The following is a 25334-nucleotide window of genomic DNA, read 5'->3' on the forward strand; positions in this document are numbered from 1 at the left end:
CTTTTTCCATATTTCCCGTTTGGTCCCTGAATTGCAATTCATCGTTACTCGTTACTCGTTACTCGTTCTGTTTGTCTCTCGGCGATAGTAATAATAGAAAAAACGCAGTTCAAAAAAAGCGAAAAAGGGGTGCAACACGAGGACTTCCCAGGAGGTCACCCATCCTAGTACTGCTCTCGCCCAAGCACGTTTATCTTCGGAGTTCTGATGGGATCCGGTGCATTAGTGCTGGTATGATCGCACCCGTCATACCTTGCACGATCATCGCATATATCCGCTGCCTTGCAACTCATTCAACCAAAATAAAAACTATCTTTAAAAGTACGTTTTGGTCCCTGAACTTTTTCCATATTTCCCGTTTGGTCCCTGAATTGCAATTCATCGTTACTCGTTACTCGTTCTGTTTGTCTCTCGGCGATAGTAATAATAGAAAAAACGCAGTTCAAAAAAAGCGAAAAAGGGGTGCAACACGAGGACTTCCCAGGAGGTCACCCATCCTAGTACTGCTCTCGCCCAAGCACGTTTATCTTCGGAGTTCTGATGGGATCCGGTGCATTAGTGCTGGTATGATCGCACCCGTCATACCTTGCACGATCATCGCATATATCCGCTGCCTTGCAACTCATTCAACCAAAATAAAAACTATCTTTAAAAGTACGTTTTGGTCCCTGAACTTTTTCCATATTTCCCGTTTGGTCCCTGAATTGCAATTCATCGTTACTCGTTACTCGTTCTGTTTGTCTCTCGGGGATAGTAATAATAGAAAAAACGCAGTTCAAAAAAAGCGAAAAAGGGGTGCAACACGAGGACTTCCCAGGAGGTCACCCATCCTAGTACTGCTCTCGCCCAAGCACGTTTAACTTCGGAGTTCTGATGGGATCCGGTGCATTAGTGCTGGTATGATCGCACCCGTCATACCTTGCACGATCATCGCATATATCCGCTGCCTTGCAACTCATTCAACCAAAATAAAAACTATCTTTAAAAGTACGTTTTGGTCCCTGAACTTTTTCCATATTTCCCGTTTGGTCCCTGAATTGCAATTCATCGTTACTCGTTACTCGTTACTCGTTCTGTTTGTCTCTCGGCGATAGTAATAATAGAAAAAACGCAGTTCAAAAAAAGCGAAAAAGGGGTGCAACACGAGGACTTCCCAGGAGGTCACCCATCCTAGTACTGCTCTCGCCCAAGCACGTTTAACTTCGGAGTTCTGATGGGATCCGGTGCATTAGAGCTGGTATGATCGCACCCGTCATACCTTGCACGATCATCGCATATATCCGCTGCCTTGCAACTCATTCAACCAAAATAAAAACTATCTTTAAAAGTACGTTTTGGTCCCTGAACTTTTTCCATATTTCCCGTTTGGTCCCTGAATTGCAATTCATCGTTACTCGTTACTCGTTACTCGTTACTCGTTCTGTTTGTCTCTCGGCGATAGTAATAATAGAAAAAACGCAGTTCAAAAAAAGCGAAAAAGGGGTGCAACACGAGGACTTCCCAGGAGGTCACCCATCCTAGTACTGCTCTCGCCCAAGCACGTTTATCTTCGGAGTTCTGATGGGATCCGGTGCATTAGTGCTGGTATGATCGCACCCGTCATACCTTGCACGATCATCGCATATATCCGCTGCCTTGCAACTCATTCAACCAAAATAAAAGCTATCTTTAAAAGTACGTTTTGGTCCCTGAACTTTTTCCATATTTCCCGTTTGGTCCCTGAATTGCAATTCATCGTTACTCGTTACTCGTTACTCGTTCTTTTTGTCTCTCGGCGATAGTAATAATAGAAAAAACGCAGTTCAAAAAAAGCGCAAAAGGGGTGCAACACGAGGACTTCCCAGGAGGTCACCCATCCTAGTACTGCTCTCGCCCAAGCACGTTTGACTTCGGAGTTCTGATGGGATCCGGTGCATTAGTGCTGGTATGATCGCACCCGTCATACCTTGCACGATCATCGCATATATCCGCTGCCTTGCAACTCATTCAACCAAAATAAAAACTATCTTTAAAAGTACGTTTTGGTCCCTGAACTTTTTCCATATTTCCCGTTTGGTCCCTGAATTGCAATTCATCGTTACTCGTTACTCGTTACTCGTTCTGTTTGTCTCTCGGCGATAGTAATAATAGAAAAAACGCAGTTCAAAAAAAGCGAAAAAGGGGTGCAACACGAGGACTTCCCAGGAGGTCACCCATCCTAGTACTGCTCTCGCCCAAGCACGTTTATCTTCGGAGTTCTGATGGGATCCGGTGCATTAGTGCTGGTATGATCGCACCCGTCATACCTTGCACGATCATCGCATATATCCGCTGCCTTGCAACTCATTCAACCAAAATAAAAACTATCTTTAAAAGTACGTTTTGGTCCCTGAACTTTTTCCATATTTCCCGTTTGGTCCCTGAATTGCAATTCATCGTTACTCGTTACTCGTTACTCGTTCTTTTTGTCTCTCGGCGATAGTAATAATAGAAAAAACGCAGTTCAAAAAAAGCGCAAAAGGGGTGCAACACGAGGACTTCCCAGGAGGTCACCCATCCTAGTACTGCTCTCGCCCAAGCACGTTTGACTTCGGAGTTCTGATGGGATCCGGTGCATTAGTGCTGGTATGATCGCACCCGTCATACCTTGCACGATCATCGCATATATCCGCTGCCTTGCAACTCATTCAACCAAAATAAAAACTATCTTTAAAAGTACGTTTTGGTCCCTGAACTTTTTCCATATTTCCCGTTTGGTCCCTGAATTGCAATTCATCGTTACTCGTTACTCGTTCTGTTTGTCTCTCGGCGATAGTAATAATAGAAAAAACGCAGTTCAAAAAAAGCGAAAAAGGGGTGCAACACGAGGACTTCCCAGGAGGTCACCCATCCTAGTACTGCTCTCGCCCAAGCACGTTTATCTTCGGAGTTCTGATGGGATCCGGTGCATTAGTGCTGGTATGATCGCACCCGTCATACCTTGCACGATCATCGCATATATCCGCTGCCTTGCAACTCATTCAACCAAAATAAAAACTATCTTTAAAAGTACGTTTTGGTCCCTGAACTTTTTCCATATTTCCCGTTTGGTCCCTGAATTGCAATTCATCGTTACTCGTTACTCGTTACTCGTTCTGTTTGTCTCTCGGCGATAGTAATAATAGAAAAAACGCAGTTCAAAAAAAGCGAAAAAGGGGTGCAACACGAGGACTTCCCAGGAGGTCACTCATCCTAGTACTGCTCTCGCCCAAGCACGTTTAACTTCGGAGTTCTGATGGGATCCGGTGCATTAGTGCTGGTATGATCGCACCCGTCATACCTTGCACGATCATCGCATATATCCGCTGCCTTGCAACTCATTCAACCAAAATAAAAACTATCTTTAAAAGTACGTTTTGGTCCCTGAACTTTTTCCATATTTCCCGTTTGGTCCCTGAATTGCAATTCATCGTTACTCGTTACTCGTTACTCGTTCTGTTTGTCTCTCGGCGATAGTAATAATAGAAAAAACGCAGTTCAAAAAAAGCGCAAAAGGGGTGCAACACGAGGACTTCCCAGGAGGTCACCCATCCTAGTACTGCTCTCGCCCAAGCACGTTTGACTTCGGAGTTCTGATGGGATCCGGTGCATTAGTGCTGGTATGATCGCACCCGTCATACCTTGCACGATCATCGCATATATCCGCTGCCTTGCAACTCATTCAACCAAAATAAAAACTATCTTTAAAAGTACGTTTTGGTCCCTGAACTTTTTCCATATTTCCCGTTTGGTCCCTGAATTGCAATTCATCGTTACTCGTTACTCGTTCTGTTTGTCTCTCGGCGATAGTAATAATAGAAAAAACGCAGTTCAAAAAAAGCGCAAAAGGGGTGCAACACGAGGACTTCCCAGGAGGTCACCCATCCTAGTACTGCTCTCGCCCAAGCACGTTTGACTTCGGAGTTCTGATGGGATCCGGTGCATTAGTGCTGGTATGATCGCACCCGTCATACCTTGCACGATCATCGCATATATCCGCTGCCTTGCAACTCATTCAACCAAAATAAAAACTATCTTTAAAAGTACGTTTTGGTCCCTGAACTTTTTCCATATTTCCCGTTTGGTCCCTGAATTGCAATTCATCGTTACTCGTTACTCGTTCTGTTTGTCTCTCGGCGATAGTAATAATAGAAAAAACGCAGTTCAAAAAAAGCGAAAAAGGGGTGCAACACGAGGACTTCCCAGGAGGTCACCCATCCTAGTACTGCTCTCGCCCAAGCACGTTTAACTTCGGAGTTCTGATGGGATCCGGTGCATTAGTGCTGGTATGATCGCACCCGTCATACCTTGCACGATCATCGCATATATCCGCTGCCTTGCAACTCATTCAACCAAAATAAAAACTATCTTTAAAAGTACGTTTTGGTCCCTGAACTTTTTCCATATTTCCCGTTTGGTCCCTGAATTGCAATTCATCGTTACTCGTTACTCGTTACTCGTTCTGTTTGTCTCTCGGCGATAGTAATAATAGAAAAAACGCAGTTAAAAAAAAGCGAAAAAGGGGTGCAACACGAGGACTTCCCAGGAGGTCACCCATCCTAGTACTGCTCTCGCCCAAGCACGTTTGACTTCGGAGTTCTGATGGGATCCGGTGCATTAGTGCTGGTATGATCGCACCCGTCATACCTTGCACGATCATCGCATATATCCGCTGCCTTGCAACTCATTCAACCAAAATAAAAACTATCTTTAAAAGTACGTTTTGGTCCCTGAACTTTTTCCATATTTCCCGTTTGGTCCCTGAATTGCAATTCATCGTTACTCGTTACTCGTTACTCGTTCTGTTTGTCTCTCGGCGATAGTAATAATAGAAAAAACGCAGTTCAAAAAAAGCGCAAAAGGGGTGCAACACGAGGACTTCCCAGGAGGTCACCCATCCTAGTACTGCTCTCGCCCAAGCACGTTTGACTTCGGAGTTCTGATGGGATCCGGTGCATTAGTGCTGGTATGATCGCACCCGTCATACCTTGCACGATCATCGCATATATCCGCTGCCTTGCAACTCATTCAACCAAAATAAAAACTATCTTTAAAAGTACGTTTTGGTCCCTGAACTTTTTCCATATTTCCCGTTTGGTCCCTGAATTGCAATTCATCGTTACTCGTTACTCGTTCTGTTTGTCTCTCGGCGATAGTAATAATAGAAAAAACGCAGTTCAAAAAAAGCGCAAAAGGGGTGCAACACGAGGACTTCCCAGGAGGTCACCCATCCTAGTACTGCTCTCGCCCAAGCACGTTTATCTTCGGAGTTCTGATGGGATCCGGTGCATTAGTGCTGGTATGATCGCACCCGTCATACCTTGCACGATCATCGCATATATCCGCTGCCTTGCAACTCATTCAACCAAAATAAAAACTATCTTTAAAAGTACGTTTTGGTCCCTGAACTTTTTCCATATTTCCCGTTTGGTCCCTGAATTGCAATTCATCGTTACTCGTTACTCGTTACTCGTTCTGTTTGTCTCTCGGCGATAGTAATAATAGAAAAAACGCAGTTCAAAAAAAGCGAAAAAGGGGTGCAACACGAGGACTTCCCAGGAGGTCACTCATCCTAGTACTGCTCTCGCCCAAGCACGTTTAACTTCGGAGTTCTGATGGGATCCGGTGCATTAGTGCTGGTATGATCGCACCCGTCATACCTTGCACGATCATCGCATATATCCGCTGCCTTGCAACTCATTCAACCAAAATAAAAACTATCTTTAAAAGTACGTTTTGGTCCCTGAACTTTTTCCATATTTCCCGTTTGGTCCCTGAATTGCAATTCATCGTTACTCGTTACTCGTTACTCGTTCTGTTTGTCTCTCGGCGATAGTAATAATAGAAAAAACGCAGTTCAAAAAAAGCGCAAAAGGGGTGCAACACGAGGACTTCCCAGGAGGTCACCCATCCTAGTACTGCTCTCGCCCAAGCACGTTTGACTTCGGAGTTCTGATGGGATCCGGTGCATTAGTGCTGGTATGATCGCACCCGTCATACCTTGCACGATCATCGCATATATCCGCTGCCTTGCAACTCATTCAACCAAAATAAAAACTATCTTTAAAAGTACGTTTTGGTCCCTGAACTTTTTCCATATTTCCCGTTTGGTCCCTGAATTGCAATTCATCGTTACTCGTTACTCGTTCTGTTTGTCTCTCGGCGATAGTAATAATAGAAAAAACGCAGTTCAAAAAAAGCGCAAAAGGGGTGCAACACGAGGACTTCCCAGGAGGTCACCCATCCTAGTACTGCTCTCGCCCAAGCACGTTTGACTTCGGAGTTCTGATGGGATCCGGTGCATTAGTGCTGGTATGATCGCACCCGTCATACCTTGCACGATCATCGCATATATCCGCTGCCTTGCAACTCATTCAACCAAAATAAAAACTATCTTTAAAAGTACGTTTTGGTCCCTGAACTTTTTCCATATTTCCCGTTTGGTCCCTGAATTGCAATTCATCGTTACTCGTTACTCGTTCTGTTTGTCTCTCGGCGATAGTAATAATAGAAAAAACGCAGTTCAAAAAAAGCGAAAAAGGGGTGCAACACGAGGACTTCCCAGGAGGTCACCCATCCTAGTACTGCTCTCGCCCAAGCACGTTTAACTTCGGAGTTCTGATGGGATCCGGTGCATTAGTGCTGGTATGATCGCACCCGTCATACCTTGCACGATCATCGCATATATCCGCTGCCTTGCAACTCATTCAACCAAAATAAAAACTATCTTTAAAAGTACGTTTTGGTCCCTGAACTTTTTCCATATTTCCCGTTTGGTCCCTGAATTGCAATTCATCGTTACTCGTTACTCGTTACTCGTTCTGTTTGTCTCTCGGCGATAGTAATAATAGAAAAAACGCAGTTCAAAAAAAGCGAAAAAGGGGTGCAACACGAGGACTTCCCAGGAGGTCACCCATCCTAGTACTGCTCTCGCCCAAGCACGTTTGACTTCGGAGTTCTGATGGGATCCGGTGCATTAGTGCTGGTATGATCGCACCCGTCATACCTTGCACGATCATCGCATATATCCGCTGCCTTGCAACTCATTCAACCAAAATAAAAACTATCTTTAAAAGTACGTTTTGGTCCCTGAACTTTTTCCATATTTCCCGTTTGGTCCCTGAATTGCAATTCATCGTTACTCGTTACTCGTTACTCGTTCTGTTTGTCTCTCGGCGATAGTAATAATAGAAAAAACGCAGTTCAAAAAAAGCGCAAAAGGGGTGCAACACGAGGACTTCCCAGGAGGTCACCCATCCTAGTACTGCTCTCGCCCAAGCACGTTTGACTTCGGAGTTCTGATGGGATCCGGTGCATTAGTGCTGGTATGATCGCACCCGTCATACCTTGCACGATCATCGCATATATCCGCTGCCTTGCAACTCATTCAACCAAAATAAAAACTATCTTTAAAAGTACGTTTTGGTCCCTGAACTTTTTCCATATTTCCCGTTTGGTCCCTGAATTGCAATTCATCGTTACTCGTTACTCGTTCTGTTTGTCTCTCGGCGATAGTAATAATAGAAAAAACGCAGTTCAAAAAAAGCGAAAAAGGGGTGCAACACGAGGACTTCCCAGGAGGTCACCCATCCTAGTACTGCTCTCGCCCAAGCACGTTTATCTTCGGAGTTCTGATGGGATCCGGTGCATTAGTGCTGGTATGATCGCACCCGTCATACCTTGCACGATCATCGCATATATCCGCTGCCTTGCAACTCATTCAACCAAAATAAAAACTATCTTTAAAAGTACGTTTTGGTCCCTGAACTTTTTCCATATTTCCCGTTTGGTCCCTGAATTGCAATTCATCGTTACTCGTTACTCGTTACTCGTTCTGTTTGTCTCTCGGCGATAGTAATAATAGAAAAAACGCAGTTCAAAAAAAGCGAAAAAGGGGTGCAACACGAGGACTTCCCAGGAGGTCACTCATCCTAGTACTGCTCTCGCCCAAGCACGTTTAACTTCGGAGTTCTGATGGGATCCGGTGCATTAGTGCTGGTATGATCGCACCCGTCATACCTTGCACGATCATCGCATATATCCGCTGCCTTGCAACTCATTCAACCAAAATAAAAACTATCTTTAAAAGTACGTTTTGGTCCCTGAACTTTTTCCATATTTCCCGTTTGGTCCCTGAATTGCAATTCATCGTTACTCGTTACTCGTTACTCGTTCTGTTTGTCTCTCGGCGATAGTAATAATAGAAAAAACGCAGTTCAAAAAAAGCGCAAAAGGGGTGCAACACGAGGACTTCCCAGGAGGTCACCCATCCTAGTACTGCTCTCGCCCAAGCACGTTTGACTTCGGATGGGATCCGGTGCATTAGTGCTGGTATGATCGCACCCGTCATACCTTGCACGATCATCGCATATATCCGCTGCCTTGCAACTCATTCAACCAAAATAAAAACTATCTTTAAAAGTACGTTTTGGTCCCTGAACTTTTTCCATATTTCCCGTTTGGTCCCTGAATTGCAATTCATCGTTACTCGTTACTCGTTCTGTTTGTCTCTCGGCGATAGTAATAATAGAAAAAACGCAGTTCAAAAAAAGCGCAAAAGGGGTGCAACACGAGGACTTCCCAGGAGGTCACCCATCCTAGTACTGCTCTCGCCCAAGCACGTTTGACTTCGGAGTTCTGATGGGATCCGGTGCATTAGTGCTGGTATGATCGCACCCGTCATACCTTGCACGATCATCGCATATATCCGCTGCCTTGCAACTCATTCAACCAAAATAAAAACTATCTTTAAAAGTACGTTTTGGTCCCTGAACTTTTTCCATATTTCCCGTTTGGTCCCTGAATTGCAATTCATCGTTACTCGTTACTCGTTCTGTTTGTCTCTCGGCGATAGTAATAATAGAAAAAACGCAGTTCAAAAAAAGCGAAAAAGGGGTGCAACACGAGGACTTCCCAGGAGGTCACCCATCCTAGTACTGCTCTCGCCCAAGCACGTTTAACTTCGGAGTTCTGATGGGATCCGGTGCATTAGTGCTGGTATGATCGCACCCGTCATACCTTGCACGATCATCGCATATATCCGCTGCCTTGCAACTCATTCAACCAAAATAAAAACTATCTTTAAAAGTACGTTTTGGTCCCTGAACTTTTTCCATATTTCCCGTTTGGTCCCTGAATTGCAATTCATCGTTACTCGTTACTCGTTACTCGTTCTGTTTGTCTCTCGGCGATAGTAATAATAGAAAAAACGCAGTTCAAAAAAAGCGAAAAAGGGGTGCAACACGAGGACTTCCCAGGAGGTCACCCATCCTAGTACTGCTCTCGCCCAAGCACGTTTGACTTCGGAGTTCTGATGGGATCCGGTGCATTAGTGCTGGTATGATCGCACCCGTCATACCTTGCACGATCATCGCATATATCCGCTGCCTTGCAACTCATTCAACCAAAATAAAAACTATCTTTAAAAGTACGTTTTGGTCCCTGAACTTTTTCCATATTTCCCGTTTGGTCCCTGAATTGCAATTCATCGTTACTCGTTACTCGTTACTCGTTCTGTTTGTCTCTCGGCGATAGTAATAATAGAAAAAACGCAGTTCAAAAAAAGCGCAAAAGGGGTGCAACACGAGGACTTCCCAGGAGGTCACCCATCCTAGTACTGCTCTCGCCCAAGCACGTTTGACTTCGGAGTTCTGATGGGATCCGGTGCATTAGTGCTGGTATGATCGCACCCGTCATACCTTGCACGATCATCGCATATATCCGCTGCCTTGCAACTCATTCAACCAAAATAAAAACTATCTTTAAAAGTACGTTTTGGTCCCTGAACTTTTTCCATATTTCCCGTTTGGTCCCTGAATTGCAATTCATCGTTACTCGTTACTCGTTACTCGTTACTCGTTCTGTTTGTCTCTCGGCGATAGTAATAATAGAAAAAACGCAGTTCAAAAAAAGCGAAAAAGGGGTGCAACACGAGGACTTCCCAGGAGGTCACCCATCCTAGTACTGCTCTCGCCCAAGCACGTTTAACTTCGGAGTTCTGATGGGATCCGATACATTAGTGCTGGTATGATCGCACCCGTCATACCTTGCACGATCATCGCATATATCCGCTGCCTTGCAACTCATTCAACCAAAATAAAAACTATCTTTAAAAGTACGTTTTGGTCCCTGAACTTTTTCCATATTTCCCGTTTGGTCCCTGAATTGCAATTCATCGTTACTCGTTACTCGTTACTCGTTCTGTTTGTCTCTCGGCGATAGTAATAATAGAAAAAACGCAGTTCAAAAAAAGCGAAAAAGGGGTGCAACACGAGGACTTCCCAGGAGGTCACCCATCCTAGTACTGCTCTCGCCCAAGCACGTTTGACTTCGGAGTTCTGATGGGATCCGGTGCATTAGTGCTGGTATGATCGCACCCGTCATACCTTGCACGATCATCGCATATATCCGCTGCCTTGCAACTCATTCAACCAAAATAAAAACTATCTTTAAAAGTACGTTTTGGTCCCTGAACTTTTTCCATATTTCCCGTTTGGTCCCTGAATTGCAATTCATCGTTACTCGTTACTCGTTACTCGTTCTGTTTGTCTCTCGGCGATAGTAATAATAGAAAAAACGCAGTTCAAAAAAAGCGAAAAAGGGGTGCAACACGAGGACTTCCCAGGAGGTCACCCATCCTAGTACTGCTCTCGCCCAAGCACGTTTAACTTCGGAGTTCTGATGGGATCCGGTGCATTAGTGCTGGTATGATCGCACCCGTCATACCTTGCACGATCATCGCATATATCCGCTGCCTTGCAACTCATTCAACCAAAATAAAAACTATCTTTAAAAGTACGTTTTGGTCCCTGAACTTTTTCCATATTTCCCGTTTGGTCCCTGAATTGCAATTCATCGTTACTCGTTACTCGTTCTGTTTGTCTCTCGGCGATAGTAATAATAGAAAAAACGCAGTTCAAAAAAAGCGCAAAAGGGGTGCAACACGAGGACTTCCCAGGAGGTCACCCATCCTAGTACTGCTCTCGCCCAAGCACGTTTGACTTCGGAGTTCTGATGGGATCCGGTGCATTAGTGCTGGTATGATCGCACCCGTCATACCTTGCACGATCATCGCATATATCCGCTGCCTTGCAACTCATTCAACCAAAATAAAAGCTATCTTTAAAAGTACGTTTTGGTCCCTGAACTTTTTCCATATTTCCCGTTTGGTCCCTGAATTGCAATTCATCGTTACTCGTTACTCGTTACTCGTTCTGTTTGTCTCTCGGCGATAGTAATAATAGAAAAAACGCAGTTCAAAAAAAGCGAAAAAGGGGTGCAACACGAGGACTTCCCAGGAGGTCACCCATCCTAGTACTGCTCTCGCCCAAGCACGTTTATCTTCGGAGTTCTGATGGGATCCGGTGCATTAGTGCTGGTATGATCGCACCCGTCATACCTTGCACGATCATCGCATATATCCGCTGCCTTGCAACTCATTCAACCAAAATAAAAGCTATCTTTAAAAGTACGTTTTGGTCCCTGAACTTTTTCCATATTTCCCGTTTGGTCCCTGAATTGCAATTCATCGTTACTCGTTACTCGTTACTCGTTCTTTTTGTCTCTCGGCGATAGTAATAATAGAAAAAACGCAGTTTAAAAAAAGCGCAAAAGGGGTGCAACACGAGGACTTCCCAGGAGGTCACCCATCCTAGTACTGCTCTCGCCCAAGCACGTTTGACTTCGGAGTTCTGATGGGATCCGGTGCATTAGTGCTGGTATGATCGCACCCGTCATACCTTGCACGATCATCGCATATATCCGCTGCCTTGCAACTCATTCAACCAAAATAAAAACTATCTTTAAAAGTACGTTTTGGTCCCTGAACTTTTTCCATATTTCCCGTTTGGTCCCTGAATTGCAATTCATCGTTACTCGTTACTCGTTCTGTTTGTCTCTCGGCGATAGTAATAATAGAAAAAACGCAGTTCAAAAAAAGCGAAAAAGGGGTGCAACACGAGGACTTCCCAGGAGGTCACCCATCCTAGTACTGCTCTCGCCCAAGCACGTTTATCTTCGGAGTTCTGATGGGATCCGGTGCATTAGTGCTGGTATGATCGCACCCGTCATACCTTGCACGATCATCGCATATATCCGTTGCCTTGCAACTCATTCAACCAAAATAAAAGCTATCTTTAAAAGTACGTTTTGGTCCCTGAACTTTTTCCATATTTCCCGTTTGGTCCCTGAATTGCAATTCATCGTTACTCGTTACTCGTTACTCGTTCTGTTTGTCTCTCGGCGATAGTAATAATAGAAAAAACGCAGTTCAAAAAAAGCGCAAAAGGGGTGCAACACGAGGACTTCCCAGGAGGTCACCCATCCTAGTACTGCTCTCGCCCAAGCACGTTTGACTTCGGAGTTCTGATGGGATCCGGTGCATTAGTGCTGGTATGATCGCACCCGTCATACCTTGCACGATCATCGCATATATCCGCTGCCTTGCAACTCATTCAACCAAAATAAAAACTATCTTTAAAAGTACGTTTTGGTCCCTGAACTTTTTTCATATTTCCCGTTTGGTCCCTGAATTGCAATTCATCGTTACTCGTTACTCGTTACTCGTTACTCGTTCTGTTTGTCTCTCGGCGATAGTAATAATAGAAAAAACGCAGTTCAAAAAAAGCGCAAAAGGGGTGCAACACGAGGACTTCCCAGGAGGTCACCCATCCTAGTACTGCTCTCGCCCAAGCACGTTTGACTTCGGAGTTCTGATGGGATCCGGTGCATTAGTGCTGGTATGATCGCACCCGTCATACCTTGCACGATCATCGCATATATCCGCTGCCTTGCAACTCATTCAACCAAAATAAAAACTATCTTTAAAAGTACGTTTTGGTCCCTGAACTTTTTCCATATTTCCCGTTTGGTCCCTGAATTGCAATTCATCGTTACTCGTTACTCGTTCTGTTTGTCTCTCGGCGATAGTAATAATAGAAAAAACGCAGTTCAAAAAAAGCGAAAAAGGGGTGCAACACGAGGACTTCCCAGGAGGTCACCCATCCTAGTACTGCTCTCGCCCAAGCACGTTTAACTTCGGAGTTCTGATGGGATCCGATGCTTTAGTGCTGGTATGATCGCACCCGTCATACCTTGCACGATCATCGCATATATCCGCTGCCTTGCAACTCATTCAACCAAAATAAAAACTATCTTTAAAAGTACGTTTTGGTCCCTGAACTTTTTCCATATTTCCCGTTTGGTCCCTGAATTGCAATTCATCGTTACTCGTTACTCGTTACTCGTTACTCGTTCTGTTTGTCTCTCGGCGATAGTAATAATAGAAAAAACGCAGTTCAAAAAAAGCGAAAAAGGGGTGCAACACGAGGACTTCCCAGGAGGTCACCCATCCTAGTACTGCTCTCGCCCAAGCACGTTTAACTTCGGAGTTCTGATGGGATCCGGTGCATTAGTGCTGGTATGATCGCACCCGTCATACCTTGCACGATCATCGCATATATCCGCTGCCTTGCAACTCATTCAACCAAAATAAAAAATATCTTTAAAAGTACGTTTTGGTCCCTGAACTTTTTCCATATTTCCCGTTTGGTCCCTGAATTGCAATTCATCGTTACTCGTTACTCGTTCTGTTTGTCTCTCGGCGATAGTAATAATAGAAAAAACGCAGTTCAAAAAAAGCGCAAAAGGGGTGCAACACGAGGACTTCCCAGGAGGTCACCCATCCTAGTACTGCTCTCGCCCAAGCACGTTTGACTTCGGAGTTCTGATGGGATCCGGTGCATTAGTGCTGGTATGATCGCACCCGTCATACCTTGCACGATCATCGCATATATCCGCTGCCTTGCAACTCATTCAACCAAAATAAAAGCTATCTTTAAAAGTACGTTTTGGTCCCTGAACTTTTTCCATATTTCCCGTTTGGTCCCTGAATTGCAATTCATCGTTACTCGTTACTCGTTACTCGTTCTGTTTGTCTCTCGGCGATAGTAATAATAGAAAAAACGCAGTTCAAAAAAAGCGAAAAAGGGGTGCAACACGAGGACTTCCCAGAAGGTCACCCATCCTAGTACTGCTCTCGCCCAAGCACGTTTATCTTCGGAGTTCTGATGGGATCCGGTGCATTAGTGCTGGTATGATCGCACCCGTCATACCTTGCACGATCATCGCATATATCCGCTGCCTTGCAACTCATTCAACCAAAATAAAAGCTATCTTTAAAAGTACGTTTTGGTCCCTGAACTTTTTCCATATTTCCCGTTTGGTCCCTGAATTGCAATTCATCGTTACTCGTTACTCGTTACTCGTTCTTTTTGTCTCTCGGCGATAGTAATAATAGAAAAAACGCAGTTCAAAAAAAGCGCAAAAGGGGTGCAACACGAGGACTTCCCAGGAGGTCACCCATCCTAGTACTGCTCTCGCCCAAGCACGTTTGACTTCGGAGTTCTGATGGGATCCGGTGCATTAGTGCTGGTATGATCGCACCCGTCATACCTTGCACGATCATCGCATATATCCGCTGCCTTGCAACTCATTCAACCAAAATAAAAACTATCTTTAAAAGTACGTTTTGGTCCCTGAACTTTTTCCATATTTCCCGTTTGGTCCCTGAATTGCAATTCATCGTTACTCGTTACTCGTTCTGTTTGTCTCTCGGCGATAGTAATAATAGAAAAAACGCAGTTCAAAAAAAGCGAAAAAGGGGTGCAACACGAGGACTTCCCAGGAGGTCACCCATCCTAGTACTGCTCTCGCCCAAGCACGTTTATCTTCGGAGTTCTGATGGGATCCGGTGCATTAGTGCTGGTATGATCGCACCCGTCATACCTTGCACGATCATCGCATATATCCGCTGCCTTGCAACTCATTCAACCAAAATAAAAGCTATCTTTAAAAGTACGTTTTGGTCCCTGAACTTTTTCCATATTTCCCGTTTGGTCCCTGAATTGCAATTCATCGTTACTCGTTACTCGTTACTCGTTCTGTTTGTCTCTCGGCGATAGTAATAATAGAAAAAACGCAGTTCAAAAAAAGCGCAAAAGGGGTGCAACACGAGGACTTCCCAGGAGGTCACCCATCCTAGTACTGCTCTCGCCCAAGCACGTTTGACTTCGGAGTTCTGATGGGATCCGGTGCATTAGTGCTGGTATGATCGCACCCGTCATACCTTGCACGATCATCGCATATATCCGCTGCCTTGCAACTCATTCAACCAAAATAAAAACTATCTTTAAAAGTACGTTTTGGTCCCTGAACTTTTTCCATATTTCCCGTTTGGTCCCTGAATTGCAATTCATCGTTACTCGTTACTCGTTCTGTTTGTCTCTCGGCGATAGTAATAATAGAAAAAACGCAGTTCAAAAAAAGCGAAAAAGGGGTGCAACACGAGGACTTCCCAGGAGGTCACCCATCCTAGTACTGCTCTCGCCCAAGCACGTTTAACTTCGGAGTTCTGATGGGATCCGGTGCATTAGTGCTGGTATGATCGCACCCGTCATACCTTGCACGATCATCGCATATATCCGCTGCCTTGCAACTCATTCAACCAAAATAAAAACTATCTTTAAAAGTACGTTTTGGTCCCTGAACTTTTTCCATATTTCCCGTTTGGTCCCTGAATTGCAATTCATCGTTACTCGTTACTCGTTCTGTTTGTCTCTCGGCGATAGAAATAATAGAAAAAACGCAGTTCAAAAAAAGCGCAAAAGGGGTGCAACACGAGGACTTCCCAGGAGGTCACCCATCCTAGTACTGCTCTCGCCCAAGCACGTTTAACTTCGGAGTTCTGATGGGATCCGGTGCATTAGTGCTGGTATGATCGCACCCGTCATACCTTGCACGATCATCGCATATATCCGCTGCCTTGCAACTCATTCAACCAAAATAAAAACTATCTTTAAAAGTACGTTTTGGTCCCTGAACTTTTTCCATATTTCCCGTTTGGTCCCTGAATTGCAATTCATCGTTACTCGTTACTCGTTACTCGTTCTGTTTGTCTCTCGGCGATAGTAATAATAGAAAAAACGCAGTTCAAAAAAAGCGAAAAAGGGGTGCAACACGAGGACTTCCCAGGAGGTCACCCATCCTAGTACTGCTCTCGCCCAAGCACGTTTATCTTCGGAGTTCTGATGGGATCCGGTGCATTAGTGCTGGTATGATCGCACCCGTCATACCTTACACGATCATCGCATATATCCGCTGCCTTGCAACTCATTCAACCAAAATAAAAGCTATCTTTAAAAGTACGTTTTGGTCCCTGAACTTTTTCCATATTTCCCGTTTGGTCCCTGAATTGCAATTCATCGTTACTCGTTACTCGTTCTGTTTGTCTCTCGGCGATAGTAATAATAGAAAAAACGCAGTTCAAAAAAAGCGCAAAAGGGGTGCAACACGAGGACTTCCCAGGAGGTCACCCATCCTAGTACTGCTCTCGCCCAAGCACGTTTGACTTCGGAGTTCTGATGGGATCCGGTGCATTAGTGCTGGTATGATCGCACCCGTCATACCTTGCACGATCATCGCATATATCCGCTGCCTTGCAACTCATTCAACCAAAATAAAAGCTATCTTTAAAAGTACGTTTTGGTCCCTGAACTTTTTCCATATTTCCCGTTTGGTCCCTGAATTGCAATTCATCGTTACTCGTTACTCGTTCTGTTTGTCTCTCGGCGATAGTAATAATAGAAAAAACGCAGTTCAAAAAAAGCGAAAAAGGGGTGCAACACGAGGACTTCCCAGGAGGTCACCCATCCTAGTACTGCTCTCGCCCAAGCACGTTTATCTTCGGAGTTCTGATGGGATCCGGTGCATTAGTGCTGGTATGATCGCACCCGTCATACCTTGCACGATCATCGCATATATCCGCTGCCTTGCAACTCATTCAACCAAAATAAAAGCTATCTTTAAAAGTACGTTTTGGTCCCTGAACTTTTTCCATATTTCCCGTTTGGTCCCTGAATTGCAATTCATCGTTACTCGTTACTCGTTACTCGTTACTCGTTACTCGTTCTGTTTGTCTCTCGGCGATAGTAATAATAGAAAAAACGCAGTTCAAAAAAAGCGCAAAAGGGGTGCAACACGAGGACTTCCCAGGAGGTCACCCATCCTAGTACTGCTCTCGCCCAAGCACGTTTGACTTCGGAGTTCTGATGGGATCCGGTGCATTGGTGCTGGTATGATCGCACCCGTCATACCTTGCACGATCATCGCATATATCCGCTGCCTTGCAACTCATTCAACCAAAATAAAAACTATCTTTAAAAGTACGTTTTGGTCCCTGAACTTTTTCCATATTTCCCGTTTGGTCCCTGAATTGCAATTCATCGTTACTCGTTACTCGGTCTGTTTGTCTCTCGGCGATAGTAATAATAGAAAAAATGCAGTTCAAAAAAAGCGAAAAAGGGGTGCAACACGAGGACTTCCCAGGAGGTCACCCATCCTAGTACTGCTCTCGCCCAAGCACGTTTAACTTCGGAGTTCTGATGGGATCCGGTGCATTAGTGCTGGTATGATCGCACCCGTCATACCTTGCACGATCATCGCATATATCCGCTGCCTTGCAACTCATTCAACCAAAATAAAAACTATCTTTAAAAGTACGTTTTGGTCCCTGAACTTTTTCCATATTTCCCGTTTGGTCCCTGAATTGCAATTCATCGTTACTCGTTACTCGTTACTCGTTCTGTTTGTCTCTCGGCGATAGTAATAATAGAAAAAACGCAGTTCAAAAAAAGCGAAAAAGGGGTGCAACACGAGGACTTCCCAGGAGGTCACCCATCCTAGTACTGCTCTCGCCCAAGCACGTTTAACTTCGGAGTTCTGATGGGATCCGGTGCATTAGTGCTGGTATGATCGCACCCGTCATACCTTGCACGATCATCGCATATATCCGCTGCCTTGCAACTCATTCAACCAAAATAAAAACTATCTTTAAAAGTACGTTTTGGTCCCTGAACTTTTTCCATATTTCCCGTTTGGTCCCTGAATTGCAATTCATCGTTACTCGTTACTCGTTACTCGTTCTGTTTGTCTCTCGGCGATAGTAATAATAGAAAAAACGCAGTTCAAAAAAAGCGAAAAAGGGGTGCAACACGAGGACTTCCCAGGAGGTCACCCATCCTAGTACTGCTCTCGCCCAAGCACGTTTATCTTCGGAGTTCTGATGGGATCCGGTGCATTAGTGCTGGTATGATCGCACCCGTCATACCTTGCACGATCATCGCATATATCCGCTACCTTGCAACTCATTCAACCAAAATAAAAGCTATCTTTAAAAGTACGTTTTGGTCCCTGAACTTTTTCCATATTTCCCGTTTGGTCCCTGAATTGCAATTCATCGTTACTCGTTACTCGTTCTGTTTGTCTCTCGGCGATAGTAATAATAGAAAAAACGCAGTTCAAAAAAAGCGCAAAAGGGGTGCAACACGAGGACTTCCCAGGAGGTCACCCATCCTAGTACTGCTCTCGCCCAAGCACGTTTGACTTCGGAGTTCTGATGGGATCCGGTGCATTAGTGCTGGTATGATCGCACCCGTCATACCTTGCACGATCATCGCATATATCCGCTGCCTTGCAACTCATTCAACCAAAATAAAAGCTATCTTTAAAAGTACGTTTTGGTCCCTGAACTTTTTCCATATTTCCCGTTTGGTCCCTGAATTGCAATTCATCGTTACTCGTTACTCGTTCTGTTTGTCTCTCGGCGATAGTAATAATAGAAAAAACGCAGTTCAAAAAAAGCGAAAAAGGGGTGCAACACGAGGACTTCCCAGGAGGTCACCCATCCTAGTACTGCTCTCGCCCAAGCACGTTTATCTTCGGAGTTCTGATGGGATCCGGTGCATTAGTGCTGGTATGATCGCACCCGTCATACCTTGCACGATCATCGCATATATCCGCTGCCTTGCAACTCATTCAACCAAAATAAAAGCTATCTATAAAAGTACGTTTTGGTCCCTGAACTTTTTCCATATTTCCCGTTTGGTCCCTGAATTGCAATTCATCGTTACTCGTTACTCGTTACTCGTTACTCGTTCTGTTTGTCTCTCGGCGATAGTAATAATAGAAAAAACGCAGTTCAAAAAAAGCGCAAAAGGGGTGCAACACGAGGACTTCCCAGGAGGTCACCCATCCTAGTACTGCTCTCGCCCAAGCACGTTTGACTTCGGAGTTCTGATGGGATCCGGTGCATTAGTGCTGGTATGATCGCACCCGTCATACCTTGCACGATCATCGCATATATCCGCTGCCTTGCAACTCATTCAACCAAAATAAAAACTATCTTTAAAAGTACGTTTTGGTCCCTGAACTTTTTCCATATTTCCCGTTTGGTCCCTGAATTGCAATTCATCGTTACTCGTTACTCGTTACTCGTTCTGTTTGTCTCTCGGCGATAGTAATAATAGAAAAAACGCAGTTCAAAAAAAGCGAAAAAGGGGTGCAACACGAGGACTTCCCAGGAGGTCACCCATCCTAGTACTGCTCTCGCCCAAGCACGTTTATCTTCGGAGTTCTGATGGGATCCGGTGCATTAGTGCTGGTATGATCGCACCCGTCATACCTTGCACGATCATCGCATATATCCGCTGCCTTGCAACTCATTCAACCAAAATAAAAGCTATCTATAAAAGTACGTTTTGGTCCCTGAACTTTTTCCATATTTCCCGTTTGGTCCCTGAATTGCAATTCATCGTTACTCGTTACTCGTTACTCGTTACTCGTTCTGTTTGTCTCTCGGCGATAGTAATAATAGAAAAAACGCAGTTCAAAAAAAGCGCAAAAGGGGTGCAACACGAGGACTTCCCAGGAGGTCACCCATCCTAGTACTGCTCTCGCCCAAGCACGTTTGACTTCGGAGTTCTGATGGGATCCGGTGCATTAGTGCTGGTATGATCGCACCCGTCATACCTTGCACGATCATCGCATATATCCGCTGCCTTGCAACTCATTCAACCAAAATAAAAACTATCTTTAAAAGTACGTTTTGGTCCCTGAACTTTTTCCATATTTCCCGTTTGGTCCCTGAATTGCAATTCATCGTTACTCGTTACTCGTTACTCGTTCTGTTTGTCTCTCGGCGATAGTAATAATAGAAAAAACGCAGTTCAAAAAAAGCGAAAAAGGGGTGCAACACGAGGACTTCCCAGGAGGTCACCCATCCTAGTACTGCTCTCGCCCAAGCACGTTTATCTTCGGAGTTCTGATGGGATCCGGTGCATTAGTGCTGGTATGATCGCACCCGTCATACCTTGCACGATCATCGCATATATCCGCTGCCTTGCAACTCATTCAACCAAAATAAAAGCTATCTTTAAAAGTACGTTTTGGTCCCTAAACTTTTTCCATATTTCCCGTTTGGTCCCTGAATTGCAATTCATCGTTACTCGTTACTCGTTCTGTTTGTCTCTCGGCGATAGTAATAATAGAAAAAACGCAGTTCAAAAAAAGCGCAAAAGGGGTGCAACACGAGGACTTCCCAGGAGGTCACCCATCCTAGTACTGCTCTCGCCCAAGCACGTTTGACTTCGGAGTTCTGATGGGATCCGGTGCATTAGTGCTGGTATGATCGCACCCGTCATACCTTGCACGATCATCGCATATATCCGCTGCCTTGCAACTCATTCAACCAAAATAAAAGCTATCTTTAAAAGTACGTTTTGGTCCCTGAACTTTTTCCATATTTCCCGTTTGGTCCCTGAATTGCAATTCATCGTTACTCGTTACTCGTTACTCGTTCTGTTTGTCTCTCGGCGATAGTAATAATAGAAAAAACGCAGTTCAAAAAAAGCGAAAAAGGGGTGCAACACGAGGACTTCCCAGGAGGTCACCCATCCTAGTACTGCTCTCGCCCAAGCACGTTTATCTTCGGAGTTCTGATGGGATCCGGTGCATTAGTGCTGGTATGATCGCACCCGTCATACCTTGCACGATCATCGCATATATCCGCTGCCTTGCAACTCATTCAACCAAAATAAAAGCTATCTATAAAAGTACGTTTTGGTCCCTGAACTTTTTCCATATTTCCCGTTTGGTCCCTGAATTGCAATTCATCGTTACTCGTTACTCGTTACTCGTTACTCGTTCTGTTTGTCTCTCGGCGATAGTAATAATAGAAAAAACGCAGTTCAAAAAAAGCGCAAAAGGGGTGCAACACGAGGACTTCCCAGGAGGTCACCCATCCTAGTACTGCTCTCGCCCAAGCACGTTTGACTTCGGAGTTCTGATGGGATCCGGTGCATTAGTGCTGGTATGATCGCACCCGTCATACCTTGCACGATCATCGCATATATCCGCTGCCTTGCAACTCATTCAACCAAAATAAAAACTATCTTTAAAAGTACGTTTTGGTCCCTGAACTTTTTCCATATTTCCCGTTTGGTCCCTGAATTGCAATTCATCGTTACTCGTTACTCGGTCTGTTTGTCTCTCGGCGATAGTAATAATAGAAAAAACGCAGTTCAAAAAAAGCGAAAAAGGGGTGCAACACGAGGACTTCCCAGGAGGTCACCCATCCTAGTACTGCTCTCGCCCAAGCACGTTTAACTTCGGAGTTCTGATGGGATCCGGTGCATTAGTGCTGGTATGATCGCACCCGTCATACCTTGCACGATCATCGCATATATCCGCTGCCTTGCAACTCATTCAACCAAAATAAAAACTATCTTTAAAAGTACGTTTTGGTCCCTGAACTTTTTCCATATTTCCCGTTTGGTCCCTGAATTGCAATTCATCGTTACTCGTTACTCGTTACTCGTTCTGTTTGTCTCTCGGCGATAGTAATAATAGAAAAAACGCAGTTCAAAAAAAGCGAAAAAGGGGTGCAACACGAGGACTTCCCAGGAGGTCACCCATCCTAGTACTGCTCTCGCCCAAGCACGTTTAACTTCGGAGTTCTGATGGGATCCGGTGCATTAGTGCTGGTATGATCGCACCCGTCATACCTTGCACGATCATCGCATATATCCGCTGCCTTGCAACTCATTCAACCAAAATAAAAGCTATCTTTAAAAGTACGTTTTGGTCCCTGAACTTTTTCCATATTTCCCGTTTGGTCCCTGAATTGCAATTCATCGTTACTCGTTACTCGTTCTGTTTGTCTCTCGGCGATAGTAATAATAGAAAAAACGCAGTTCAAAAAAAGCGCAAAAGGGGTGCAACACGAGGACTTCCCAGGAGGTCACCCATCCTAGTACTGCTCTCGCCCAAGCACGTTTGACTTCGGAGTTCTGATGGGATCCGGTGCATTAGTGCTGGTATGATCGCACCCGTCATACCTTGCACGATCATCGCATATATCCGCTGCCTTGCAACTCATTCAACCAAAATAAAAGCTATCTTTAAAAGTACGTTTTGGTCCCTGAACTTTTTCCATATTTCCCGTTTGGTCCCTGAATTGCAATTCATCGTTACTCGTTACTCGTTCTGTTTGTCTCTCGGCGATAGTAATAATAGAAAAAACGCAGTTCAAAAAAAGCGAAAAAGGGGTGCAACACGAGGACTTCCCAGGAGGTCACCCATCCTAGTACTGCTCTCGCCCAAGCACGTTTAACTTCGGAGTTCTGATGGGATCCGATGCTTTAGTGCTGGTATGATCGCACCCGTCATACCTTGCACGATCATCGCATATATCCGCTGCCTTGCAACTCATTCAACCAAAATAAAAACTATCTTTAAAAGTACGTTTTGGTCCCTGAACTTTTTCCATATTTCCCGTTTGGTCCCTGAATTGCAATTCATCGTTACTCGTTACTCGTTACTCGTTCTGTTTGTCTCTCGGCGATAGTAATAATAGAAAAAACGCAGTTCAAAAAAAGCGCAAAAGGGGTGCAACACGAGGACTTCCCAGGAGGTCACCCATCCTAGTACTGCTCTCGCCCAAGCACGTTTGACTTCGGAGTTCTGATGGGATCCGGTGCATTAGTGCTGGTATGATCGCACCCGTCATACCTTGCACGATCATCGCATATATCCGCTGCCTTGCAACTCATTCAACCAAAATAAAAACTATCTTTAAAAGTACGTTTTGGTCCCTGAACTTTTTCCATATTTCCCGTTTGGTCCCTGAATTGCAATTCATCGTTACTCGTTACTCGGTCTGTTTGTCTCTCGGCGATAGTAATAATAGAAAAAATGCAGTTCAAAAAAAGCGAAAAAGGGGTGCAACACGAGGACTTCCCAGGAGGTCACCCATCCTAGTACTGCTCTCGCCCAAGCACGTTTAACTTCGGAGTTCTGATGGGATCCGGTGCATTAGTGCTGGTATGATCGCACCCGTCATACCTTGCACGATCATCGCATATATCCGCTGCCTTGCAACTCATTCAACCAAAATAAAAACTATCTTTAAAAGTACGTTTTGGTCCCTGAACTTTTTCCATATTTCCCGTTTGGTCCCTGAATTGCAATTCATCGTTACTCGTTACTCGTTACTCGTTCTGTTTGTCTCTCGGCGATAGTAATAATAGAAAAAACGCAGTTCAAAAAAAGCGAAAAAGGGGTGCAACACGAGGACTTCCCAGGAGGTCACCCATCCTAGTACTGCTCTCGCCCAAGCACGTTTAACTTCGGAGTTCTGATGGGATCCGGTGCATTAGTGCTGGTATGATCGCACCCGTCATACCTTGCACGATCATCGCATATATCCGCTGCCTTGCAACTCATTCAACCAAAATAAAAACTATCTTTAAAAGTACGTTTTGGTCCCTGAACTTTTTCCATATTTCCCGTTTGGTCCCTGAATTGCAATTCATCGTTACTCGTTACTCGTTACTCGTTCTGTTTGTCTCTCGGCGATAGTAATAATAGAAAAAACGCAGTTCAAAAAAAGCGAAAAAGGGGTGCAACACGAGGACTTCCCAGGAGGTCACCCATCCTAGTACTGCTCTCGCCCAAGCACGTTTATCTTCGGAGTTCTGATGGGATCCGGTGCATTAGTGCTGGTATGATCGCACCCGTCATACCTTGCACGATCATCGCATATATCCGCTGCCTTGCAACTCATTCAACCAAAATAAAAGCTATCTTTAAAAGTACGTTTTGGTCCCTGAACTTTTTCCATATTTCCCGTTTGGTCCCTGAATTGCAATTCATCGTTACTCGTTACTCGTTCTGTTTGTCTCTCGGCGATAGTAATAATAGAAAAAACGCAGTTCAAAAAAAGCGCAAAAGGGGTGCAACACGAGGACTTCCCAGGAGGTCACCCATCCTAGTACTGCTCTCGCCCAAGCACGTTTGACTTCGGAGTTCTGATGGGATCCGGTGCATTAGTGCTGGTATGATCGCACCCGTCATACCTTGCACGATCATCGCATATATCCGCTGCCTTGCAACTCATTCAACCAAAATAAAAGCTATCTTTAAAAGTACGTTTTGGTCCCTGAACTTTTTCCATATTTCCCGTTTGGTCCCTGAATTGCAATTCATCGTTACTCGTTACTCGTTCTGTTTGTCTCTCGGCGATAGTAATAATAGAAAAAACGCAGTTCAAAAAAAGCGAAAAAGGGGTGCAACACGAGGACTTCCCAGGAGGTCACCCATCCTAGTACTGCTCTCGCCCAAGCACGTTTATCTTCGGAGTTCTGATGGGATCCGGTGCATTAGTGCTGGTATGATCGCACCCGTCATACCTTGCACGATCATCGCATATATCCGCTGCCTTGCAACTCATTCAACCAAAATAAAAGCTATCTATAAAAGTACGTTTTGGTCCCTGAACTTTTTCCATATTTCCCGTTTGGTCCCTGAATTGCAATTCATCGTTACTCGTTACTCGTTACTCGTTACTCGTTCTGTTTGTCTCTCGGCGATAGTAATAATAGAAAAAACGCAGTTCAAAAAAAGCGCAAAAGGGGTGCAACACGAGGACTTCCCAGGAGGTCACCCATCCTAGTACTGCTCTCGCCCAAGCACGTTTGACTTCGGAGTTCTGATGGGATCCGGTGCATTAGTGCTGGTATGATCGCACCCGTCATACCTTGCACGATCATCGCATATATCCGCTGCCTTGCAACTCATTCAACCAAAATAAAAGCTATCTTTAAAAGTACGTTTTGGTCCCTGAACTTTTTCCATATTTCCCGTTTGGTCCCTGAATTGCAATTCATCGTTACTCGTTACTCGTTACTCGTTCTGTTTGTCTCTCGGCGATAGTAATAATAGAAAAAACGCAGTTCAAAAAAAGCGAAAAAGGGGTGCAACACGAGGACTTCCCAGGAGGTCACCCATCCTAGTACTGCTCTCGCCCAAGCACGTTTGACTTCGGAGTTCTGATGGGATCCGGTGCATTAGTGCTGGTATGATCGCACCCGTCATACCTTGCACGATCATCGCATATATCCGCTGCCTTGCAACTCATTCAACCAAAATAAAAGCTATCTTTAAAA

The 25334-nt window shown here is 44.7% G+C and overlaps 74 non-coding genes and 1 pseudogene across 74 annotated transcripts; all 75 read right to left on the reverse strand.

Annotated features, from left to right (window-relative positions):
- Positions 1-126: 126 nt before the first annotated feature.
- On the reverse strand, positions 127-245 carry LOC126658135 (5S ribosomal RNA). Its single transcript, XR_007633733.1, has one exon. It is a non-coding gene; the product is annotated as a 5S ribosomal RNA (ribosomal RNA).
- Positions 246-459: 214 nt separating this feature from the next.
- Positions 460-578, reverse strand: LOC126658136 (5S ribosomal RNA). The gene has a single exon (XR_007633734.1). It is a non-coding gene; the product is annotated as a 5S ribosomal RNA (ribosomal RNA).
- Positions 579-792: 214 nt separating this feature from the next.
- Positions 793-911, reverse strand: LOC126659034 (5S ribosomal RNA). Its single transcript, XR_007634593.1, has one exon. It is a non-coding gene; the product is annotated as a 5S ribosomal RNA (ribosomal RNA).
- A 221-nt stretch (positions 912-1132) lies between these two features.
- LOC126658258 (5S ribosomal RNA) lies at positions 1133-1251 on the reverse strand. The gene has a single exon (XR_007633850.1). It is a non-coding gene; the product is annotated as a 5S ribosomal RNA (ribosomal RNA).
- A 228-nt stretch (positions 1252-1479) lies between these two features.
- LOC126658137 (5S ribosomal RNA) lies at positions 1480-1598 on the reverse strand. Its single transcript, XR_007633735.1, has one exon. It is a non-coding gene; the product is annotated as a 5S ribosomal RNA (ribosomal RNA).
- Positions 1599-1819: 221 nt separating this feature from the next.
- On the reverse strand, positions 1820-1938 carry LOC126657841 (5S ribosomal RNA). Its single transcript, XR_007633451.1, has one exon. It is a non-coding gene; the product is annotated as a 5S ribosomal RNA (ribosomal RNA).
- A 221-nt stretch (positions 1939-2159) lies between these two features.
- On the reverse strand, positions 2160-2278 carry LOC126658138 (5S ribosomal RNA). The gene has a single exon (XR_007633736.1). It is a non-coding gene; the product is annotated as a 5S ribosomal RNA (ribosomal RNA).
- A 221-nt stretch (positions 2279-2499) lies between these two features.
- LOC126657842 (5S ribosomal RNA) lies at positions 2500-2618 on the reverse strand. Its single transcript, XR_007633452.1, has one exon. It is a non-coding gene; the product is annotated as a 5S ribosomal RNA (ribosomal RNA).
- Positions 2619-2832: 214 nt separating this feature from the next.
- LOC126658139 (5S ribosomal RNA) lies at positions 2833-2951 on the reverse strand. Its single transcript, XR_007633737.1, has one exon. It is a non-coding gene; the product is annotated as a 5S ribosomal RNA (ribosomal RNA).
- A 221-nt stretch (positions 2952-3172) lies between these two features.
- LOC126658367 (5S ribosomal RNA) lies at positions 3173-3291 on the reverse strand. Its single transcript, XR_007633956.1, has one exon. It is a non-coding gene; the product is annotated as a 5S ribosomal RNA (ribosomal RNA).
- Positions 3292-3512: 221 nt separating this feature from the next.
- Positions 3513-3631, reverse strand: LOC126657843 (5S ribosomal RNA). The gene has a single exon (XR_007633453.1). It is a non-coding gene; the product is annotated as a 5S ribosomal RNA (ribosomal RNA).
- Positions 3632-3845: 214 nt separating this feature from the next.
- LOC126657844 (5S ribosomal RNA) lies at positions 3846-3964 on the reverse strand. Its single transcript, XR_007633454.1, has one exon. It is a non-coding gene; the product is annotated as a 5S ribosomal RNA (ribosomal RNA).
- A 214-nt stretch (positions 3965-4178) lies between these two features.
- Positions 4179-4297, reverse strand: LOC126659036 (5S ribosomal RNA). Its single transcript, XR_007634595.1, has one exon. It is a non-coding gene; the product is annotated as a 5S ribosomal RNA (ribosomal RNA).
- A 221-nt stretch (positions 4298-4518) lies between these two features.
- Positions 4519-4637, reverse strand: LOC126657845 (5S ribosomal RNA). The gene has a single exon (XR_007633455.1). It is a non-coding gene; the product is annotated as a 5S ribosomal RNA (ribosomal RNA).
- Positions 4638-4858: 221 nt separating this feature from the next.
- Positions 4859-4977, reverse strand: LOC126657846 (5S ribosomal RNA). The gene has a single exon (XR_007633456.1). It is a non-coding gene; the product is annotated as a 5S ribosomal RNA (ribosomal RNA).
- Positions 4978-5191: 214 nt separating this feature from the next.
- On the reverse strand, positions 5192-5310 carry LOC126658141 (5S ribosomal RNA). Its single transcript, XR_007633739.1, has one exon. It is a non-coding gene; the product is annotated as a 5S ribosomal RNA (ribosomal RNA).
- A 221-nt stretch (positions 5311-5531) lies between these two features.
- Positions 5532-5650, reverse strand: LOC126658368 (5S ribosomal RNA). The gene has a single exon (XR_007633957.1). It is a non-coding gene; the product is annotated as a 5S ribosomal RNA (ribosomal RNA).
- Positions 5651-5871: 221 nt separating this feature from the next.
- Positions 5872-5990, reverse strand: LOC126657848 (5S ribosomal RNA). The gene has a single exon (XR_007633458.1). It is a non-coding gene; the product is annotated as a 5S ribosomal RNA (ribosomal RNA).
- Positions 5991-6204: 214 nt separating this feature from the next.
- LOC126657849 (5S ribosomal RNA) lies at positions 6205-6323 on the reverse strand. Its single transcript, XR_007633459.1, has one exon. It is a non-coding gene; the product is annotated as a 5S ribosomal RNA (ribosomal RNA).
- Positions 6324-6537: 214 nt separating this feature from the next.
- LOC126659037 (5S ribosomal RNA) lies at positions 6538-6656 on the reverse strand. The gene has a single exon (XR_007634596.1). It is a non-coding gene; the product is annotated as a 5S ribosomal RNA (ribosomal RNA).
- Positions 6657-6877: 221 nt separating this feature from the next.
- LOC126657850 (5S ribosomal RNA) lies at positions 6878-6996 on the reverse strand. The gene has a single exon (XR_007633460.1). It is a non-coding gene; the product is annotated as a 5S ribosomal RNA (ribosomal RNA).
- A 221-nt stretch (positions 6997-7217) lies between these two features.
- LOC126657851 (5S ribosomal RNA) lies at positions 7218-7336 on the reverse strand. The gene has a single exon (XR_007633461.1). It is a non-coding gene; the product is annotated as a 5S ribosomal RNA (ribosomal RNA).
- A 214-nt stretch (positions 7337-7550) lies between these two features.
- LOC126658142 (5S ribosomal RNA) lies at positions 7551-7669 on the reverse strand. The gene has a single exon (XR_007633740.1). It is a non-coding gene; the product is annotated as a 5S ribosomal RNA (ribosomal RNA).
- A 221-nt stretch (positions 7670-7890) lies between these two features.
- On the reverse strand, positions 7891-8009 carry LOC126658369 (5S ribosomal RNA). The gene has a single exon (XR_007633958.1). It is a non-coding gene; the product is annotated as a 5S ribosomal RNA (ribosomal RNA).
- Positions 8010-8230: 221 nt separating this feature from the next.
- Positions 8231-8342, reverse strand: LOC126658873 (5S ribosomal RNA; annotated as a pseudogene).
- A 214-nt stretch (positions 8343-8556) lies between these two features.
- On the reverse strand, positions 8557-8675 carry LOC126657852 (5S ribosomal RNA). Its single transcript, XR_007633462.1, has one exon. It is a non-coding gene; the product is annotated as a 5S ribosomal RNA (ribosomal RNA).
- Positions 8676-8889: 214 nt separating this feature from the next.
- On the reverse strand, positions 8890-9008 carry LOC126659038 (5S ribosomal RNA). Its single transcript, XR_007634597.1, has one exon. It is a non-coding gene; the product is annotated as a 5S ribosomal RNA (ribosomal RNA).
- A 221-nt stretch (positions 9009-9229) lies between these two features.
- Positions 9230-9348, reverse strand: LOC126657853 (5S ribosomal RNA). The gene has a single exon (XR_007633463.1). It is a non-coding gene; the product is annotated as a 5S ribosomal RNA (ribosomal RNA).
- Positions 9349-9569: 221 nt separating this feature from the next.
- On the reverse strand, positions 9570-9688 carry LOC126657854 (5S ribosomal RNA). Its single transcript, XR_007633464.1, has one exon. It is a non-coding gene; the product is annotated as a 5S ribosomal RNA (ribosomal RNA).
- A 228-nt stretch (positions 9689-9916) lies between these two features.
- Positions 9917-10035, reverse strand: LOC126658435 (5S ribosomal RNA). The gene has a single exon (XR_007634022.1). It is a non-coding gene; the product is annotated as a 5S ribosomal RNA (ribosomal RNA).
- Positions 10036-10256: 221 nt separating this feature from the next.
- Positions 10257-10375, reverse strand: LOC126657855 (5S ribosomal RNA). Its single transcript, XR_007633466.1, has one exon. It is a non-coding gene; the product is annotated as a 5S ribosomal RNA (ribosomal RNA).
- A 221-nt stretch (positions 10376-10596) lies between these two features.
- On the reverse strand, positions 10597-10715 carry LOC126659040 (5S ribosomal RNA). Its single transcript, XR_007634598.1, has one exon. It is a non-coding gene; the product is annotated as a 5S ribosomal RNA (ribosomal RNA).
- A 214-nt stretch (positions 10716-10929) lies between these two features.
- On the reverse strand, positions 10930-11048 carry LOC126657856 (5S ribosomal RNA). The gene has a single exon (XR_007633467.1). It is a non-coding gene; the product is annotated as a 5S ribosomal RNA (ribosomal RNA).
- Positions 11049-11269: 221 nt separating this feature from the next.
- LOC126658143 (5S ribosomal RNA) lies at positions 11270-11388 on the reverse strand. The gene has a single exon (XR_007633741.1). It is a non-coding gene; the product is annotated as a 5S ribosomal RNA (ribosomal RNA).
- Positions 11389-11609: 221 nt separating this feature from the next.
- On the reverse strand, positions 11610-11728 carry LOC126657857 (5S ribosomal RNA). Its single transcript, XR_007633468.1, has one exon. It is a non-coding gene; the product is annotated as a 5S ribosomal RNA (ribosomal RNA).
- A 214-nt stretch (positions 11729-11942) lies between these two features.
- Positions 11943-12061, reverse strand: LOC126658144 (5S ribosomal RNA). Its single transcript, XR_007633742.1, has one exon. It is a non-coding gene; the product is annotated as a 5S ribosomal RNA (ribosomal RNA).
- A 221-nt stretch (positions 12062-12282) lies between these two features.
- Positions 12283-12401, reverse strand: LOC126657859 (5S ribosomal RNA). The gene has a single exon (XR_007633470.1). It is a non-coding gene; the product is annotated as a 5S ribosomal RNA (ribosomal RNA).
- Positions 12402-12629: 228 nt separating this feature from the next.
- On the reverse strand, positions 12630-12748 carry LOC126657860 (5S ribosomal RNA). Its single transcript, XR_007633472.1, has one exon. It is a non-coding gene; the product is annotated as a 5S ribosomal RNA (ribosomal RNA).
- A 214-nt stretch (positions 12749-12962) lies between these two features.
- Positions 12963-13081, reverse strand: LOC126657952 (5S ribosomal RNA). The gene has a single exon (XR_007633558.1). It is a non-coding gene; the product is annotated as a 5S ribosomal RNA (ribosomal RNA).
- A 228-nt stretch (positions 13082-13309) lies between these two features.
- On the reverse strand, positions 13310-13428 carry LOC126659041 (5S ribosomal RNA). Its single transcript, XR_007634599.1, has one exon. It is a non-coding gene; the product is annotated as a 5S ribosomal RNA (ribosomal RNA).
- Positions 13429-13642: 214 nt separating this feature from the next.
- LOC126657861 (5S ribosomal RNA) lies at positions 13643-13761 on the reverse strand. Its single transcript, XR_007633473.1, has one exon. It is a non-coding gene; the product is annotated as a 5S ribosomal RNA (ribosomal RNA).
- Positions 13762-13982: 221 nt separating this feature from the next.
- On the reverse strand, positions 13983-14101 carry LOC126658329 (5S ribosomal RNA). Its single transcript, XR_007633918.1, has one exon. It is a non-coding gene; the product is annotated as a 5S ribosomal RNA (ribosomal RNA).
- Positions 14102-14322: 221 nt separating this feature from the next.
- On the reverse strand, positions 14323-14441 carry LOC126657862 (5S ribosomal RNA). The gene has a single exon (XR_007633474.1). It is a non-coding gene; the product is annotated as a 5S ribosomal RNA (ribosomal RNA).
- Positions 14442-14655: 214 nt separating this feature from the next.
- LOC126658145 (5S ribosomal RNA) lies at positions 14656-14774 on the reverse strand. Its single transcript, XR_007633743.1, has one exon. It is a non-coding gene; the product is annotated as a 5S ribosomal RNA (ribosomal RNA).
- A 221-nt stretch (positions 14775-14995) lies between these two features.
- LOC126657863 (5S ribosomal RNA) lies at positions 14996-15114 on the reverse strand. The gene has a single exon (XR_007633475.1). It is a non-coding gene; the product is annotated as a 5S ribosomal RNA (ribosomal RNA).
- A 214-nt stretch (positions 15115-15328) lies between these two features.
- Positions 15329-15447, reverse strand: LOC126659042 (5S ribosomal RNA). The gene has a single exon (XR_007634600.1). It is a non-coding gene; the product is annotated as a 5S ribosomal RNA (ribosomal RNA).
- A 214-nt stretch (positions 15448-15661) lies between these two features.
- LOC126659043 (5S ribosomal RNA) lies at positions 15662-15780 on the reverse strand. Its single transcript, XR_007634601.1, has one exon. It is a non-coding gene; the product is annotated as a 5S ribosomal RNA (ribosomal RNA).
- Positions 15781-16001: 221 nt separating this feature from the next.
- On the reverse strand, positions 16002-16120 carry LOC126658146 (5S ribosomal RNA). The gene has a single exon (XR_007633744.1). It is a non-coding gene; the product is annotated as a 5S ribosomal RNA (ribosomal RNA).
- A 214-nt stretch (positions 16121-16334) lies between these two features.
- LOC126657864 (5S ribosomal RNA) lies at positions 16335-16453 on the reverse strand. Its single transcript, XR_007633476.1, has one exon. It is a non-coding gene; the product is annotated as a 5S ribosomal RNA (ribosomal RNA).
- Positions 16454-16667: 214 nt separating this feature from the next.
- LOC126658147 (5S ribosomal RNA) lies at positions 16668-16786 on the reverse strand. The gene has a single exon (XR_007633745.1). It is a non-coding gene; the product is annotated as a 5S ribosomal RNA (ribosomal RNA).
- Positions 16787-17021: 235 nt separating this feature from the next.
- On the reverse strand, positions 17022-17140 carry LOC126658328 (5S ribosomal RNA). Its single transcript, XR_007633917.1, has one exon. It is a non-coding gene; the product is annotated as a 5S ribosomal RNA (ribosomal RNA).
- Positions 17141-17354: 214 nt separating this feature from the next.
- On the reverse strand, positions 17355-17473 carry LOC126659044 (5S ribosomal RNA). Its single transcript, XR_007634602.1, has one exon. It is a non-coding gene; the product is annotated as a 5S ribosomal RNA (ribosomal RNA).
- A 221-nt stretch (positions 17474-17694) lies between these two features.
- LOC126659045 (5S ribosomal RNA) lies at positions 17695-17813 on the reverse strand. Its single transcript, XR_007634603.1, has one exon. It is a non-coding gene; the product is annotated as a 5S ribosomal RNA (ribosomal RNA).
- A 221-nt stretch (positions 17814-18034) lies between these two features.
- LOC126658148 (5S ribosomal RNA) lies at positions 18035-18153 on the reverse strand. Its single transcript, XR_007633746.1, has one exon. It is a non-coding gene; the product is annotated as a 5S ribosomal RNA (ribosomal RNA).
- A 214-nt stretch (positions 18154-18367) lies between these two features.
- Positions 18368-18486, reverse strand: LOC126657865 (5S ribosomal RNA). Its single transcript, XR_007633477.1, has one exon. It is a non-coding gene; the product is annotated as a 5S ribosomal RNA (ribosomal RNA).
- A 214-nt stretch (positions 18487-18700) lies between these two features.
- LOC126658149 (5S ribosomal RNA) lies at positions 18701-18819 on the reverse strand. Its single transcript, XR_007633747.1, has one exon. It is a non-coding gene; the product is annotated as a 5S ribosomal RNA (ribosomal RNA).
- A 228-nt stretch (positions 18820-19047) lies between these two features.
- On the reverse strand, positions 19048-19166 carry LOC126657866 (5S ribosomal RNA). The gene has a single exon (XR_007633478.1). It is a non-coding gene; the product is annotated as a 5S ribosomal RNA (ribosomal RNA).
- Positions 19167-19387: 221 nt separating this feature from the next.
- On the reverse strand, positions 19388-19506 carry LOC126658150 (5S ribosomal RNA). Its single transcript, XR_007633748.1, has one exon. It is a non-coding gene; the product is annotated as a 5S ribosomal RNA (ribosomal RNA).
- A 228-nt stretch (positions 19507-19734) lies between these two features.
- On the reverse strand, positions 19735-19853 carry LOC126657867 (5S ribosomal RNA). Its single transcript, XR_007633479.1, has one exon. It is a non-coding gene; the product is annotated as a 5S ribosomal RNA (ribosomal RNA).
- Positions 19854-20074: 221 nt separating this feature from the next.
- LOC126658152 (5S ribosomal RNA) lies at positions 20075-20193 on the reverse strand. The gene has a single exon (XR_007633750.1). It is a non-coding gene; the product is annotated as a 5S ribosomal RNA (ribosomal RNA).
- Positions 20194-20407: 214 nt separating this feature from the next.
- Positions 20408-20526, reverse strand: LOC126657868 (5S ribosomal RNA). Its single transcript, XR_007633480.1, has one exon. It is a non-coding gene; the product is annotated as a 5S ribosomal RNA (ribosomal RNA).
- Positions 20527-20747: 221 nt separating this feature from the next.
- On the reverse strand, positions 20748-20866 carry LOC126658153 (5S ribosomal RNA). The gene has a single exon (XR_007633751.1). It is a non-coding gene; the product is annotated as a 5S ribosomal RNA (ribosomal RNA).
- Positions 20867-21094: 228 nt separating this feature from the next.
- LOC126657870 (5S ribosomal RNA) lies at positions 21095-21213 on the reverse strand. The gene has a single exon (XR_007633482.1). It is a non-coding gene; the product is annotated as a 5S ribosomal RNA (ribosomal RNA).
- Positions 21214-21427: 214 nt separating this feature from the next.
- LOC126659046 (5S ribosomal RNA) lies at positions 21428-21546 on the reverse strand. The gene has a single exon (XR_007634604.1). It is a non-coding gene; the product is annotated as a 5S ribosomal RNA (ribosomal RNA).
- Positions 21547-21767: 221 nt separating this feature from the next.
- LOC126659048 (5S ribosomal RNA) lies at positions 21768-21886 on the reverse strand. The gene has a single exon (XR_007634606.1). It is a non-coding gene; the product is annotated as a 5S ribosomal RNA (ribosomal RNA).
- A 214-nt stretch (positions 21887-22100) lies between these two features.
- Positions 22101-22219, reverse strand: LOC126657871 (5S ribosomal RNA). The gene has a single exon (XR_007633483.1). It is a non-coding gene; the product is annotated as a 5S ribosomal RNA (ribosomal RNA).
- A 214-nt stretch (positions 22220-22433) lies between these two features.
- Positions 22434-22552, reverse strand: LOC126657954 (5S ribosomal RNA). The gene has a single exon (XR_007633560.1). It is a non-coding gene; the product is annotated as a 5S ribosomal RNA (ribosomal RNA).
- A 221-nt stretch (positions 22553-22773) lies between these two features.
- On the reverse strand, positions 22774-22892 carry LOC126657872 (5S ribosomal RNA). Its single transcript, XR_007633484.1, has one exon. It is a non-coding gene; the product is annotated as a 5S ribosomal RNA (ribosomal RNA).
- Positions 22893-23106: 214 nt separating this feature from the next.
- Positions 23107-23225, reverse strand: LOC126659049 (5S ribosomal RNA). Its single transcript, XR_007634607.1, has one exon. It is a non-coding gene; the product is annotated as a 5S ribosomal RNA (ribosomal RNA).
- A 221-nt stretch (positions 23226-23446) lies between these two features.
- On the reverse strand, positions 23447-23565 carry LOC126659050 (5S ribosomal RNA). Its single transcript, XR_007634608.1, has one exon. It is a non-coding gene; the product is annotated as a 5S ribosomal RNA (ribosomal RNA).
- A 221-nt stretch (positions 23566-23786) lies between these two features.
- On the reverse strand, positions 23787-23905 carry LOC126658154 (5S ribosomal RNA). The gene has a single exon (XR_007633752.1). It is a non-coding gene; the product is annotated as a 5S ribosomal RNA (ribosomal RNA).
- Positions 23906-24119: 214 nt separating this feature from the next.
- LOC126657873 (5S ribosomal RNA) lies at positions 24120-24238 on the reverse strand. Its single transcript, XR_007633485.1, has one exon. It is a non-coding gene; the product is annotated as a 5S ribosomal RNA (ribosomal RNA).
- A 214-nt stretch (positions 24239-24452) lies between these two features.
- LOC126658155 (5S ribosomal RNA) lies at positions 24453-24571 on the reverse strand. Its single transcript, XR_007633753.1, has one exon. It is a non-coding gene; the product is annotated as a 5S ribosomal RNA (ribosomal RNA).
- A 228-nt stretch (positions 24572-24799) lies between these two features.
- LOC126657874 (5S ribosomal RNA) lies at positions 24800-24918 on the reverse strand. The gene has a single exon (XR_007633486.1). It is a non-coding gene; the product is annotated as a 5S ribosomal RNA (ribosomal RNA).
- A 221-nt stretch (positions 24919-25139) lies between these two features.
- On the reverse strand, positions 25140-25258 carry LOC126657876 (5S ribosomal RNA). Its single transcript, XR_007633488.1, has one exon. It is a non-coding gene; the product is annotated as a 5S ribosomal RNA (ribosomal RNA).
- Positions 25259-25334: the final 76 nt, after the last annotated feature.

The sequence above is a fragment of the Mercurialis annua genome, linkage group LG7 (genome assembly GCF_937616625.2).
Source record: "Mercurialis annua linkage group LG7, ddMerAnnu1.2, whole genome shotgun sequence".
In the NCBI taxonomy this organism is placed as follows: Eukaryota; Viridiplantae; Streptophyta; class Magnoliopsida; order Malpighiales; family Euphorbiaceae; genus Mercurialis; species Mercurialis annua.